Source organism: Capra hircus, assembly GCF_001704415.2.
Source record: "Capra hircus breed San Clemente chromosome X unlocalized genomic scaffold, ASM170441v1, whole genome shotgun sequence".
NCBI classification, from domain to species: Eukaryota; Metazoa; Chordata; class Mammalia; order Artiodactyla; family Bovidae; genus Capra; species Capra hircus.
In genome coordinates, this window is record NW_017189516.1 from 47,897,365 (window position 1) to 47,912,436 (window position 15,072).

Below are 15,072 nucleotides of genomic sequence, written 5' to 3' on the forward strand. Positions count from 1 at the left end.
ATGGATTTGATCCCTGGGTTGGGAAGATCCCCTGGAGAAGGCAATGACAACCCACTCCAGTATTCTTGCCTGGAAAATTTCATCAGCAGAGGAGCCTGGCGGGCTACTGTCCATGGGGCCGCAAAGAGTCGGACACAGCTATGCACAAACACACGTGCTATAATAACCTCATTATTTGGTAGCAAAAAATTCTCTTTCTCAAATCTACAGGTAGGAAAATCATAAGGCCTGCTTTCAGGCTTTCTACTTGGTCAGCCTTCCATTTTCATTGCAGTTTCTCATAACTCTATTGATGAATATTGACTAATCTAGTTGCAGTCTTGGCAAAACAGTAACAGTATAAGTCATAGAGTACTTTTGTTTAGGACACAACTGCGAAAGAACTGATCACATTCACTGGGTCAGGTTCAACTCGTTGGCCTTTAAAGTCATAGTTATATCCTAACTGTACCTACATCTTTCCAGGAAAAGGCAAAAGCCTCAATGTCTCTGGGTTCTAGTATTCACTTTATTAGTGTAAAATCATATTAATTAGGTTTTTTATTATAGGTAAATAAAGAGAAAAAACTAAAGCTATCCTAAAGCTATCCGTTGTCCTAAAGCTTAGACCCTAGAAAACAAACATATGTCCTCAGGCATAGCAAATTCAAACTATTCAGCTTTATGCAAAAACCCAAATGGACTTTTTTGGCCAATCTACTATGCAGAGAGATCAAAATAAAAATTAGTAATTTCTCTTTTTTTTCCTCACCCCAATCTAGAACTTCCCACTACTATGTTTAAAACTTGCTTCAGATATTTACTCAAATGTCACTTTCTCACTAAGGATTTCCCTAGTGCTTTTTTAAAGGAGCCACGTATTATCCTATCCCCCTCAATGGTTTATATCTCATCATAATACCACCATCTATGGTATCTACATTTTACTTATTGTCTATAAAGTATTATCTGTCTTTCCCCAATTGGAATGCAAGCTTCATAACAAAAGGGCTTTTATTTACTTTTACCATTCTTTCACTGCAATATCTTCAGAGCTGGAACAATGCCTGGCATGTGGTAAGCACTCAATAAATATTTGTTGAGTAAATGGAATCTGCACTTTGTGAAACTCTTAAGAGTGATGGGGATTAAACATTACCTATAAGTGGGGGTTAGCCAAAGTCTAAAACATTACACAACATTATTAATACTATCGATATGCTACTTCTTGAAGTTTGCATATTCAACACCAGAATGGGGATATGTTCCATTGTTCAAAGCTTGGTTTTTGTTTACCTCCTAGATTAGGGACTCTATGTTCTATTCCCTTATATTCATAGCCAAACTAGTGTAGTTTTGAGGTTTGCATATTTTTTCCAATAAACTCTCAATCAAAAAGCAAATATTGACAAGATAAAAAGACCTGCCCAGCTCTGTGCCAATTCCATCACCCCTATGTCCCCTTAGCCTTCCCTACCACCGAAGAATGAAAGTAAGATATTTTCCCTTTTGTGGTTAGAGCATAGGCTACAAAGAGAAAATCAGACAAAATACTGATATAGATCAGAGTCCTTTGGTCCTAACAATATTGAATGAACTTAATCTCTTTTCCCTACATCCCTTGTATGTTTTCATGTAATTGCCACATTAATTTTAAGTTCCATATCTGATATCTGTAAGTGTATGGCTCAGAAAGGTTTTTATGTGGCAAGTATTTTAAAAGCATTATCTTCCAAAGTTTGGTTATTTTTAGGTATGAAGTTTTTTTAATACATTAACATTTACAAATGGTGACTATTTTAAAAATAACTATAGTCAGACTGGCACATCATTTCCTATTGTTTCCATGTTTGATCAGATTTAATAAGATGGGAGGCCTCCAATTTTTAGTATGTGTGCAAGCGAATGACTCTTTATGACCCCATGGACTATAGCCCACTAGGCTTCTCTGTCCATGGGATTCCCCAGGCAAGAACACTGAGGTGGGGTGCCATTGCCTCCTCCAGGGGATCTTCCTGACTCAGAGATGAGGCCCATGTCTCCTGCACCTTCTGCACTGGCAGGAAGATTCTGTGCCACAGCGCAACTGGGAAATCCACACACACACAAAAGAATACATCCATTCAACTTTCAGGAGCACAGATAAAACTAAGGATCATCAAGCTAAGTGAAGAAAGCCAAAACCTACAAACGTCCTCAAAGAAACTACAACCCAGGGAAAGGGAAAAGGATGTAACTAGAAAAAAAAAATCCATTTTGTAAAATCTAAAGAGGAAGGTGAATTGATACCAAATCTCTCTGAAGTGTATGTTTAATTGAAATATTCTTGAAATTCAGTGGAGAAATACTGGATACATGGGAGTAGATACATATGTGTGTTGTGGAAAGGGGTTACCTATAAACATGTATAGGCTAATGGGTAAAAGATTTGTAAGATCAGTGGGGGTCAGAGTTTTCAACAGGTCCCCAGTTATTTTGGTGTGTCCTAATTGTGACCTCCCCTGTGAGAATAAGGATTCTCAACCCCAACTGTATATTAGAATCCTTTGGGGAGGCTTTATAAAATAAACCCATGTCCCTGGCCCAGACACATCAGGTCACGATGTCTGGGATGGAGCCCTAAACGTCAGTATGCTGATGCATACTGAGCTTATAAAAGCTCCCCGGGTGATTCTAATATGCAAACAAGTACAGAAATCTCAGTTTAGGAAAAATAAGGAGCTGCTTATATTTAACTTAACTGATGTATATAAATCAGCCCTCTTGTCTCATTCTCCTCTCTTTATTGCTCCTCAACACAGTACTTGTAACATATGATTAGATATTTGTATTATAATTTCACAGACTATTCTTTCAAAACTGAAACTTTACATGGCTTATAAATTATGATTTTACAAAAGGACAAAAATAGTTTTAATTGCAAGTGCTTTGGAAAATCCAGGCTGAATTCTCACTCTAAGAGAGAATGACTGTAACATCTTATTCAGGATTAGTTCTCATAATCAGATAAGCCGGATACCATTCTTCTAGAAGCTAGGGGGCCATCAGTAGGAACATGGAAATTGCTGCAATTACAAAGCACTTTTGGTTATATTTTTTGCTGTAAAGGGATTTCATTGTCATCACTGCTAAGATTAATAGTGGATTTTTTTTCAATTTGGCATCTTGCAGTAGTTTGGTGAATGCCAACCATCCCCTTTTCAGAAAATATCAAGTTCTAACAGCTGTGACTCATGTCAAGGGATTCAGCAAGATGCCTTGGCCATCTGCTGGCTTCCCGCAGGTAACCTCCTGCCACCATATCCATCAGCCTAGAACTGACAAGCAGAAAGCAGCTTCCAAAATCTGCCCTCCATCTTGAAACCTTCTCTTCTGGCCTTTCTATTCTTTTTGTGCCATAATTACCTCCAGGCTGCAATAAACACATCCTCTTCTTATTTACCAGGGTGACCAACCATCACTGTTGGCCCAGGCTTGAAGGAGCTCCTAGGATGTGGAGCTTTCAGTGATGAAACTGGGACAGTCCCAGGCAAACCAGGACAAGTTAGCCTCCTTACCTTTACCCACCCAAGTCTGACCTCTTTTGCATTTGCTCCATTTTTATAGCTCAGCAGTTCTCAAACTTCAGCATGCAGCAGAGGTTTGATAGTTAAAATCTTCTTAAAACATATATTGCTGGGCCCATCACCAGAGTTTCTTATTTGGGAGGTCAGGGATGGGACCAGGTAAGGTCCGTTTATTACAAATGATGCTGATGCCACTGATCCAGGGGCCACGCTTTGAGAACCACTGCTCCAGTTCAACATTTGGCAGAGAAAACACAGATTTCCTCCCACAGTGCAGCTCAGTATCTCGGATTCTACTCATGTTCCACCAGGTCATTTCACACACACAATTGCTATCCTAGGTATTCAAAACTGACACTATGGGTAGTGATGTTCAGTCCAGGCCTGGGAGAATAGTAGATGCCTCAACAAATGCCTGTGTAGTGTCACTGAGCCATACCTGGGTGTGACTAACATCTTCCCCTTATCAATTAGACAAAACAAGCAAAAAAACACTCAGTCTCTTTCTTCATCTCCTCCATCAGTATCTTCACAATGCCTAACTCAGTAAAAGAAAACCATCTCATCTACTGTTAATGAAGATATAAATTGGTACCACTGTTCTTAAGAGAAGCAGGATAACATGTATTTTAAAACTTCATAAACTGAGCATACCATTTGACTCCACAATTTCTCCACATCTGGGAATTTACCCTAAAGAATACTCTCATATTTGACAAAGACTTAGCCACAAAATGCATCTCAGTAGTTTTTGCTGTTGTTGTTGTTTGCAATAGTAGAACAGCCTAAATGTCTATCAGTAGAAAATTAGAGAAATTTAGGTGCTTTTATTTGGTGGAATACTAGGCATGGTGACTGAGAAGAATTCGTAATAAATTTTCTAAAATATTTGTTACAAATTTCAGTGGGGAAAAAGAACAGCATAATTGGATGAGCTCATGTTTAATTTCAATTTATAAATATGGTAGATAAACATACTGAGATTCAACAAAGGTATTAAATGTAGCTATTTTTAAATTACGATTCACTTTAAAAATATTTTTAGCTTATCTAAATTTTTTGAGATTTGGCACAATACTTTTGTAATACGGGTTAAAAACAACTAATTTTTCTTCATGGGAGGACAAGTGAGATTGTGACCATCGTGACAGATGAGGGAGATTTCTGACTCCCGTTTCCTCTCACCATGGCTCTTTTCCAGCTTTCTGACGCTCTCCACACTCTGGCTCATATCCATGTCACTCCTAGAGTATGTTCCGCTCACAGCCTGCCTCTTGAGTCAGAAAGTGAGAGTCGCTCAGTTACGTCTGACTCTTTGCGACCCCATGGACTATAGAGTTCATGGAATTCTCTAGGCCAGAATACTGGAGTGGGTAGCCTTTCCCTTCTCCAGGAGATCTTCCCAACCCAGGGATCGAACCCAAGTCTCCTGCATTGCTGGCGGATTCTTTACCAGCTGAGCCACAAGGGATGCCCTACTGACCTTTAAAACTGTTCTGTGCTTTCTGCTGGTGGCCTGCAGCGAAGCTGCCAGCCTTCTGGCTGGAAATAGCATGTGTCCTGCCCCATGCATACATGTTCAGAAGCACACGGCAGGTGGTAAACATGTCCCTCTGGGCATGGGTCCTGGTAGTCACCATTTCTAGGGATGCCGTGAGACTACAGGGCTCCCCACGTAAAGGCACCTTGTCCCTCAGTGGCACTGCCCAGAATGTCATTCTCAGCTGCCTCCTTAGTCAGGCCCCAAGACAGGAGGCTGTATTAGGACCTCCAGAGTCTTGGACTAGACCAGGACAAGAATGTCTTAAAATAGTCATAGCAGGTGTCCCATGACCTTGCTAAGTGCATCACGTACACCATTTTGCAAACTATTTGCAGTTTGCTCATGACTTCACCTCAATGCACTTAACAAAAGTTTTTGAATTTCACAGTAAATTTTGTGAAGAAAAACATTTTGGGGAAATGCTGCTTCTGCTGCTAAGTCACTTCAGTCATGTCCAACTCTGTGCAACCCCATAGATGGTAGCCCACTGGGCTCCCCCATCCCTGGGATTCTCCAGGCAAGAATACTGGAGTGGGTTGCCATTTCCTTCTCCAATTTTGGGGGAAATAGAGCAAAATATATAACCCATAACCCCCCCCGCCCGCCACCCTCCACTCTGCCAGAATCCAATGGTTGGAAGATCAGGGGCATAACCAAACAGCTCATTCTCACAGACGGCACTCATCAGCGGCTGCTCCAGGCCCCACCCTTGAAGACACGATATTAGCACAGCCACCTGACCTTCCAATCCTCACCTCCTGGCTGTCCCCACATCCAACAATATCTTGCTTCCATATCAAACAGAAACAACCCCCCACCACATGGAAAGGGCAGAATATCTAACATACAATTATATCATGCTTGCAATTTTGTCTGAGTGTGTTCACAGGTACCATTTCATGTAATTCTCACATTTCTTACCCAGCATCAAGCAGTGTAGGGTGAAGATTAAGTCTGTAAAGAGAGAAGCTGCATTATTATCCCAGCTGCACTAGCTGTGTGCTCTTTCACATGTGATTTGGCCTCCCTGAGCTTCAGTTTCTTCTTCTGTAAAATGGCCCACAATGCCAAGCTTAGAGACCTTCCGTGAAGACTAGAGACGACACATGGTAAAGTACCCAGCACAATGCTTGGCACGTTAGTGGTTCTCAGTGAAGAGCAGCTGCAAAGAACAATTATACTCTCCATTTTATGGGAGTCCTGGACTTCCCTGGTGGCTCAGATGGTAAAGTGTCTGTCTACAATGTGAGAGACCTGGGTTGGATCCCTGGGTTGGGAAGATTCCCTGGAGAAGGAAATGGCAACCCACTCCAGTACTCTTGCCTAGAAAATCCAATGGACGGAGGAGTTTGGTGCAGGCTACTATCCATGGGGTTGCAAAGAGTCGGGCACGACTGAGCAACTTCACTTTCTTTTCAAAGCATCATTGGAAAAGTTGTGAAACTACTTGTATTATTATTACACCATCATTTGAGAACAATCTTGGGATTTAACTTATCCACTCCCTAATTCTTCTCACCACTGCCACCACCTAGGTTTACACCCTCCCCAATCTTCTCTTGAACCACTTTCCCAACCCCTAGCTGGCCTCAGTGGCCTCAGGAGCCTCAGTCTTTTCCCTCTTCAAGCCATGATCTTTGAGACTAAGACCAAGGAACTGAGACTGACATTTCTCACCTCCCAAAGAAACAATGTGCTGTGCTGTGCTAAGTCACTTCAGTTGTGTCTGACTCTTTGCAACTCCATGGACTGTAGCCCGTCAGGCTCTTCTCTATGGAATTCTCCAGGCAAGAATACTGGAGTGGGGTGCCATTTTCTTCTCCAGAAAGAAAGCTATACCAGTTCCCTATGGCTTGCTCCTCAATGTGGCTTATAAGGTCCTTATTTACTTCTCCTACATTTCATCTCCCGTCATGCCTTTCTCCTCGCATCTAACACATGCAGTCTGTCCCCCAGCAATTGTGACCACCTTGCCATCCTCTGTGTGTGTTGTCTTTGTACCAGCCAGTACTTCTGCATGTCCCAACCTACCATCTTTGCCTACAGATTTCTTCTCCTTTCAAAGCCCACTCAAATGCCTTTTTCACTGTGAAGCAAACCTTCACTCCCCTAGGTAATTACCACTGCTCTGAGGCTACCAGGATGCACTGCACACCCTTCCACTGCACACTATGATCTCTTATAAATGACTGATCACAAGTCTCTCTCTCCCGATGCCTCAAAAGCAAGAACTCTTTAACAGCTAAGATTTATTGATTACCTACTACAAACCAGTTTCTCTTCCAAGCATTTTATATATATTACCACCTTTAATCTTCACAACCCTACAGGATAGTTACTACTATTATCTCCATTTTATAGATAATTAAACTGATGCCTAAAGATGTTAAGCAACCTGTTCAAGGTCGCGAGTTATCAGTGGCCAAGTCAGGATTCAGAATCCAAGCCCACACTCTTAACTACTGCACCATACAATATTATATAGACCTAGCACTGAACTCAGTACCTGGGGAGTTGTAATGTCTGTATTACTTATCTTTTGCTTTCTAACAAAGCATTCCCCCCAAATAGTGGCTCAAAACAATAAACATTTACTGTCTCACAGTTTCTCTGGGTCAGGAATTCAGACACAGCTTATTTGGATGGTCTGTCTCAGGGTCTCTCATGAGGTTGCTGTCAGGATACCAGTGTGGGCCGCCATCATCCAAAGGCTTGGCTGGACTACAGGACCAGCTTCCAAGATGGCAGGTGCACCGGGTGCTGGTCACGGGCAGGAGGCCCTGGGTCCTTTACACGTGGACCTCCCCACCAGCTTCCTGAGGGCCCTCATGACATGGTTGCTGGCTTCCCCCCAGGTGATCAATCCAAGAGAGCAAGGCAGAAGTCATATGTCTGTTATGACCTAGCCTCAGAAGTCACACTCTGCCATTTCTACAGTATCCTATTAGTTACAGAGGTCAGCCTCATCCGGTGCTGGATAGACTACACAGGAGTGTGACTACCAGAAAGTAAGAATCATTGTGGAGGGGGGGGGCACTATAAATATGACATGAACCAGTAGAAAAATTACTAAGAATTGCTCTGTCAGGATCTCTTCTAGATAATAAGAAGTCTGGATTACGTGGCCATTTGAGTTTCCTTTCTTTGAGCTCCCAAACTACGGCAGATTATTTTCAAATTCTCCTCAAACACACCATCAAGTAGATTCAGGGATTTAATTTCATTAAAGTCCAGTAGAGGCCGCAGGTGAGTATTTGCTAACTTGGCTTCCACTTTATGGTTTCAGGCAGTCAGCAAAGCATGAGAAATTCTACCAGTCTGAAACACAGTTATTTCCTTAACAGCAAAACAAGTCTATGTTTGATTTCAGGATTAATTCTACAGTTTGATGCCAGTATAAGCCCAGCCTCTGGACAAAGGCTTATCTTCTTTAGCAGAGTATCTGTGATTAAACTGAGGCAACTAAATCCCTTGTGTATAAGATAATAAAATCATTGGTTTTAGCCCTTAGGCCTTGCTTATTTTCAAACCAAGATTTTATTTGCTTAAAATAAATGCTTAATATGATTTGAGACCTATTAAGATAAAAAACTAATACTGAAATGAGGCACTACACAGATACACTTTGATACGGAATACATGAAGTGAATCTTCTGCTAAACACCAGTCCATATCAGTGGAGATGAGAACCAAATGTGAGTGGCTCCCCACCACGGCTCGGGACCACTGCCTGACTGGACCCAAAGTATTATACTTTGGAACCTGAGGCAGCAACATACTACAAGGTTCCCTGGATCCCGTCCTCTCCCAGTGCTCTCCACCTCCGACTGGCAAACTGCAGCCCTCTAAAGAGTTCCACTGGAGCGCAGCCACACTCATTTGTTTATGAATTGTCCATGGCTGCAATGGCAAAGTTGAGAATTTGCAACAGAAATCATATGGCTTCCAAAGCCAAAAGTATTTACTATCTCGCCCTTTATAGAAAATGTTTGTGATCCCTCATCTACACTTCTGGCAGCTTGGTCTGAGGTCACCTGTCATCAGCCCATATGTCTATGTGTGCTATATGCTATTCTAAAATATTTTAAAGGGAGAACGGAGGTATTACTATTTACGTTGAGGTATTATATACATAAAGTAAAGGCAAAATTTTATGGTATATAAAAAAATTAGAATAGAACACAGTGAGGTTTTACCGAAGTATCACCTGTGCAACCACTTCCTAGATCAAGATGATGTTTCCATGCCCCCATCTCAGTCAATATCCCCCCAAACAAAGAGCATCATTATTTTAATCCTATCACTTCGACCACAAATTCATTTCCCTATTCCTGAACTTCATATAAATGGAACCACGCATTGTTTCACTGGGCATTATAAGTGAGCAGCATCCTCACACACTGTAGAATGGAGCAGTTTGTTCTTTTTCATTGCTGTGTAATATCCAGTTGTATGAATATACCACAATTCATCCACCTGCTCTCCTGTTGATGGAAATTAGGTTCTTTCCAGATTTTTGCTATTATGAATAAAGCTGCTATGAACATTTATTCGGTCACTCCATGTGGCATGCGGGATCTTAGTTCCCTAACTGGGGATCGAACCTAAGCCCCCTGCAGGAGAAGCTCAGAGTCTTATCCACTGGACCACCATGGAAGTTTACCGAAATATTGTTTTAATGTATAAAATCTTCTGAGGACAAAAGTTCAAAATATCCCTTCCCCCAAGCTTCATATTATGCTGTGTATCCTGTGACCGACTGGCTATCCCAGGCATTACTGGTGGGCATGCCGGTTTTTGATATACAAAACCATGACCCTGACGATATGCTGGCACTTTTCAAATTGATCTTGTTAAATCCTATCAAAAACTATAACCTCAACATATGGCAGATGAGGACAAGAGGGCTCAGGAAGGAGAAACACCTTGCCCAAGGTCATGCAACTGAATCAGTGGCATACAAGGTCTCTCATCAAAGTTTGGTCTCCTTACTAAAAGCAGGAAGACCAGCTCTACATTTATCACAGAGTTAGGGAAGCACAAGTTTAGGCACTAACAACCTCAGCTCCTTGTCTTCCTGTTTAACCACCTTATCGGTTCAAATATAATTAAATTATGCAATAGCTCCTGAGTATAACTTCCCATACAGCAGATTTAAGTCATTATTATTCCACACTACACTCTGTGTCTGAAGACACTGCTACCTAGCTTGACAAGGGTAGAAAAATAAGAAGCTACAAACACCCTGCAAAAGTCGAACATTGAAAGATGACCACGAGTCATAGGATTTCACATACAAGAATGGATTTGTAAAATCAAACAAACAAATAAACAAAAACCCTACAGGTTTTCTATTTTCTACTCAAGTCTCTACCACATGCAGAAGTTGACTTAAATGGCATAAATCAGAAAATGATAATGGGAACTGAGTGAAATTCTCATAAATCACGTTACTAAGTATAGCTACAACTAGATGTGAAACCCAATTAAACAGATGGCCACATGCTGTCAGAATCTGCCCCTAATCAATAAAGATATTCATTTTAGAAAATCACCTCAATTTTCCACTTCTTCAGTGGAGCAAAAAGAAGGCAGTTGGGGGTTGAGGAGGGGGGGGGCATCCCAGGAAACCCAGTGGGGAAATGTATAAGAAGGAACTCCACCTGTCTTCGTTTGTAGTCCAGAAAATAAGAAAGAGAAGAGAGAAAAAAAGTTACCCATAGGACTCCTTGTCATCTTGCCTGAGAATGTAATTTACAATGAGAGCAAGCACTGGTCATTAGGAAAATAGAAACAGCTTGAATCTCTTAATTAAAATACTGCTTCACATTGTCCATTCCAAACCCCCTCTGCTCCTGAGCTTCATGAAACCACTCGGTTACCCTGAAATGGCTGCTTCTTCAGTAAACCTCTGATAAGATCAGCTCTTCCCAGATTAAAAAATTTTTAAAAAGGTTGAACAGGGATGAATCCAGGAGGCAAAAATATTATTAGGCATACTTAAATCCCCCAAAGAGCAGTAAGCATTCACTGACATTGGAAAGTGAATGTGGAAATATTGGTGAGGAATCTATCTCAATGCTTTTTCTGGCATAAGAACTGATCTATTACATTCACTAGAATGGTGAAAATTCTGTCTACCAATGCCAAGAAGTGATGAAAATGAGAACTGGTGAAAACACTCTGTACTTTGGAACACTCACTGTGGAAACATTGGGTGTTACCTGGTAAAGCTGAGTATTTGCACAGTAATTCCACCCAATCATAGTATATACCTGAAACACTTGTTTCAGGGGACATGTATGAGAATATTTAGAGCAACACTGTTTAGAACAGTGAAAACCTAGGAAAAGGGAAACTCATAGCTCTGTAGAACAGATAAGTAATCTAGGGTACAGTCACACAATGGAATGTTACACAGCAGTGAAAATGAAAGTCATACTGCCACATGCTACCTGGATGAATCTTTAAAAAAAGAAAGGCATGGAGAGGAACATAGACAAATTCAATGACATCAGGAATGTTCTGGTTCTTGGATGTGTGGTGGGTTCATAAACATTATTTACTTTATTATATGTTTTCTTGTATACTTTATAACTTTCTGTGTTCTAGCATGCTACATATATTCTTTTCCATGTACCTAGTAAAACATTTTCTTTAAAAATAGATAATTCAAAGAATTTTCTATCACCCAATAAGTTATTCCAAGTGATATAATTCATATTATATAAACAAAACCCATATTATTATAAATAGTAGCTATGGGAAATAGATGGGGAAACAGTGGAAACAGTGTCAGACTTTATTTTGGGGGGCTCAAAAATCACTGCAGATGGTGATTGCAGCCATGAAATTAAAAGACACTTACTCCTTGGAAGAAGTTATGACCAACCTAGATAGCATATTGAAAAGCAGAGACATTACTTTGCCAACAAAGGTCCGTCTAGTCAAGGCTACGGTTTTTCCAGTGGTCATGTATGGATGTGAGAGTTGGACTCTGAAGAAAGCTGAGAGCCGAAGAATTGATGTTTTTCAACTGTGGTGTTGGAGAAGACCTTAAGAGTCCCTTGAACTGCAAGGAGATCCAACCAGTCCATTCTGAAGGAGATCAGCCCTGGGATTTCTTTGGAAGGAACGATGCTTAAGCTGAAACTCCAATACTTTGGCCACCTCATGCGAAGAGTTGACTCATTGGAAAAGACTCTGATGCTGAGAGGGATTGGGGGCAGGAGGAGAAGGGGACGACAGAGGATGAGATGGCTGGATGGCATCACTGACTCGATGGACGTGAGTTTGAGTGAACTCCGGGAGATGGTGATGGACAGGGAGGCCTGGCGTGCTGCGATTCATGGGGTTGCAAAGAGTCAGACACGACTGAGCAATTGAAGTGAACTGAAAATCTAAGTGCCCATGTAACACATGCAGCTTAGCTCTCAACTCAGAGCTATAGCAAAGCATCGTGTTGTATATTTTAAATATATACAATTTTTACTTGTCAATTATACTGCAATAAAGCTGGGGGTGGGGGAAGAAAGCAATAGCGTTTTCATAATAACAATACACCGCCAGCTAACATACTGTTAAGTACTATCCCATACCAGTTCCAGTTCTGTAGACACTGTCGTTCCTCAAAGTGGCCACATGAGGGCGACACTAAAAAAAGGTGTGCCTGCTGGGAGTGGGCTATTCTCTCTGGTCAGGGAATCCTGTCAGGACGCCAGAAGACCTGCCACAAGTGGGTGGCCAGGAGGCCTCAGTGAGAAGGTGGCATTCAAGCAAGGATTTGAAGGAAGATTTGATCTGCACAAACTCTGCAGATCACTTGGGGAGATTTTCCAAGGCAAAGAGAATCCTGAGTACCAATGCCTGGAAGGAAGAATATTTCGTGGTCCGGGAACAGGAAGGAGGCCCGTGCGGCTGAAACAGATGGGGGACAAAGGCAGCTGATAACAGGCCTCAGTAACAGGCCCCACTTCAAGTAATATGGCTTGTATTCTGTGTGAGGTGGGATGCTAATAATGGGTTTTGAGCAAAGGAGGGACCTGAGACAACTGTAAAAAGCATTAAAATGGCTACAATGTTATATTTAGACTAGATCAAAGGGGGATGAGTTCAGAAGCAGGGAGGCAAATGAGGAGGGTATTAGAGGGATCCCTGGGGGAAACAGTAGGGGCGGGCCAAGGGTAGCAAGTCCTCATAAATTCCATCACCTGCATTCACCAAACAGCAAAGAGACGGGCCTAAAACCATGGGATTAGATGTGCACTTAAAATCATGAGATTAAATGTACACACCATACAAGCGAGGGCATGTGGAGACCAGAAGAGGTGCAAGCGGGGTGAAAAACCAGCAAGGGCATCAGCGGGAATAGCCTGCCCTCCCACAACAGCTCACTGCCCACGTGCGCTTGGTGTCTATCATTTTTTGTCAATGTCTTCATACTTTTACTACACATGGATGGACCTGTGGACAATATATAGAACTGTTCTGCATGCTTTCCAACTCTTTTTTTTATGATGTCTTCCTCCATGTACTCTCCCAAGTTGTTTTTTCCACACACACACACACACAGCCGATTATTTGTGAACTTCATCCACATCACTCTGGTCACTCACTGGGCACTGCTGCACGGCATGCCCTCGTGTGAACATGGCACAATTCATTCATCTTTTTTTGGTGCGCCAGGTAAGCTATTCCCCTTTTGCTGCTGTTATAAAGAACACTGCTATGAGCATTCTCATGTGGGCCTCCCCATGTGAGACTTCTCTAGGGCACTGTTTCCCCAAGTATGTTAGCCTCACCTGGATGGCTTAATAAAACAGATTTATGGGCTCCATATCCAGGGTTTATGAACAATAGGTCTAAAGTGGAGCCTGAGAATTTGCATTTCTAACAAGTTCCCCCTTGGGCTCTGTTGCTGATAATCACTGGGCCACACTTGGAGCGACAGCATTCGGGCACATGTCAAGAGCTTAAATGACATTCGTGGACATATGCATCCATCTTTGGCTTTTCCAGGTGTTGCCCAACTGTGCAGCAAGGTGGGTAAACCAATTTACATTTCTACTAGCACTACACATCTCTGTCATCAACACTTGGTGCGGTCAGATTTTTTTTATTTGTGGCAATATGATCCTTAATAATGTTTTTAACTTATCATGGTATTTATAATTATGTACCTAATTTGTTGCTGTTGTTTAGTCGCTCAGTTGTGTCTGACTCTTTGGGACTCCATGTGCTGCAGCCTGCTAGGCTCCTCTTCAATAGGATTTCCCAGGCAAGAGCACTGGAGTGGGTTGCCATTGCCTTCTCCAACGCATGCAAATGAAAAGTGAAAGTGAAGTCGCTCAGTCATGTCTGACTCTTTGTGACCCCATGGACTGCAGCCCACCAGGCTCCTCCATCCATGGGATTTGCCAGGCAAGAGTACTGGAGTGGGGTGCCATTGCCTTCTCCGAGCCCATGTACTAGTACATGTAAGAAAAAAAAAACTCAAGACTTTACATCCCAGGATTATTGAGACCATTTCAAAGCTTTTCTTAAAAGCTTCTAAAATCTGCCCAGTTACCTACTTGTTTTTCCCATCAATCCTAGAAATAAAATAAACATCAGTAAGACCATCATGACAGAAAAGTGCAAGCTTGTTCCTTTTTCATGGCCAACATCACTGCAGTTTTATATATTATAGTTGTTTTCTTTTTTTTAACTTAATGGTTATATAAAGCTTGGGCTTCCCTGGTGGCTCAGATGGTAAAGAACCTGCCTGCAATGCTGGAGACCTGGGTTGGATCCTTAGGTCGGGAAGATCCCCTGGAGGAGGGCATGGCAACTCACTCCAGTATTCTTGCCTGGAGAATTCCATGGACAGAGGAGCCTGGTGGGCTACAGTCCATGGTGTCACAAAGAGTTGGACATGACTGAGCAACTAACACTTTGTTATATAAAGCTTTCAAAAAAACTTATAAGGTAAAGAAAATGAGGAAA

At 41.8% G+C, this 15,072-nt stretch overlaps 1 protein-coding gene across 1 annotated transcript in view; it reads right to left on the minus strand.

The window, feature by feature from the left end:
* Nucleotides 1–15,072, minus strand: part of PHEX (phosphate regulating endopeptidase homolog, X-linked) — a 71,620-nt gene that overhangs the window by 32,162 nt on the left and 24,386 nt on the right. The window lies entirely within an intron of this gene.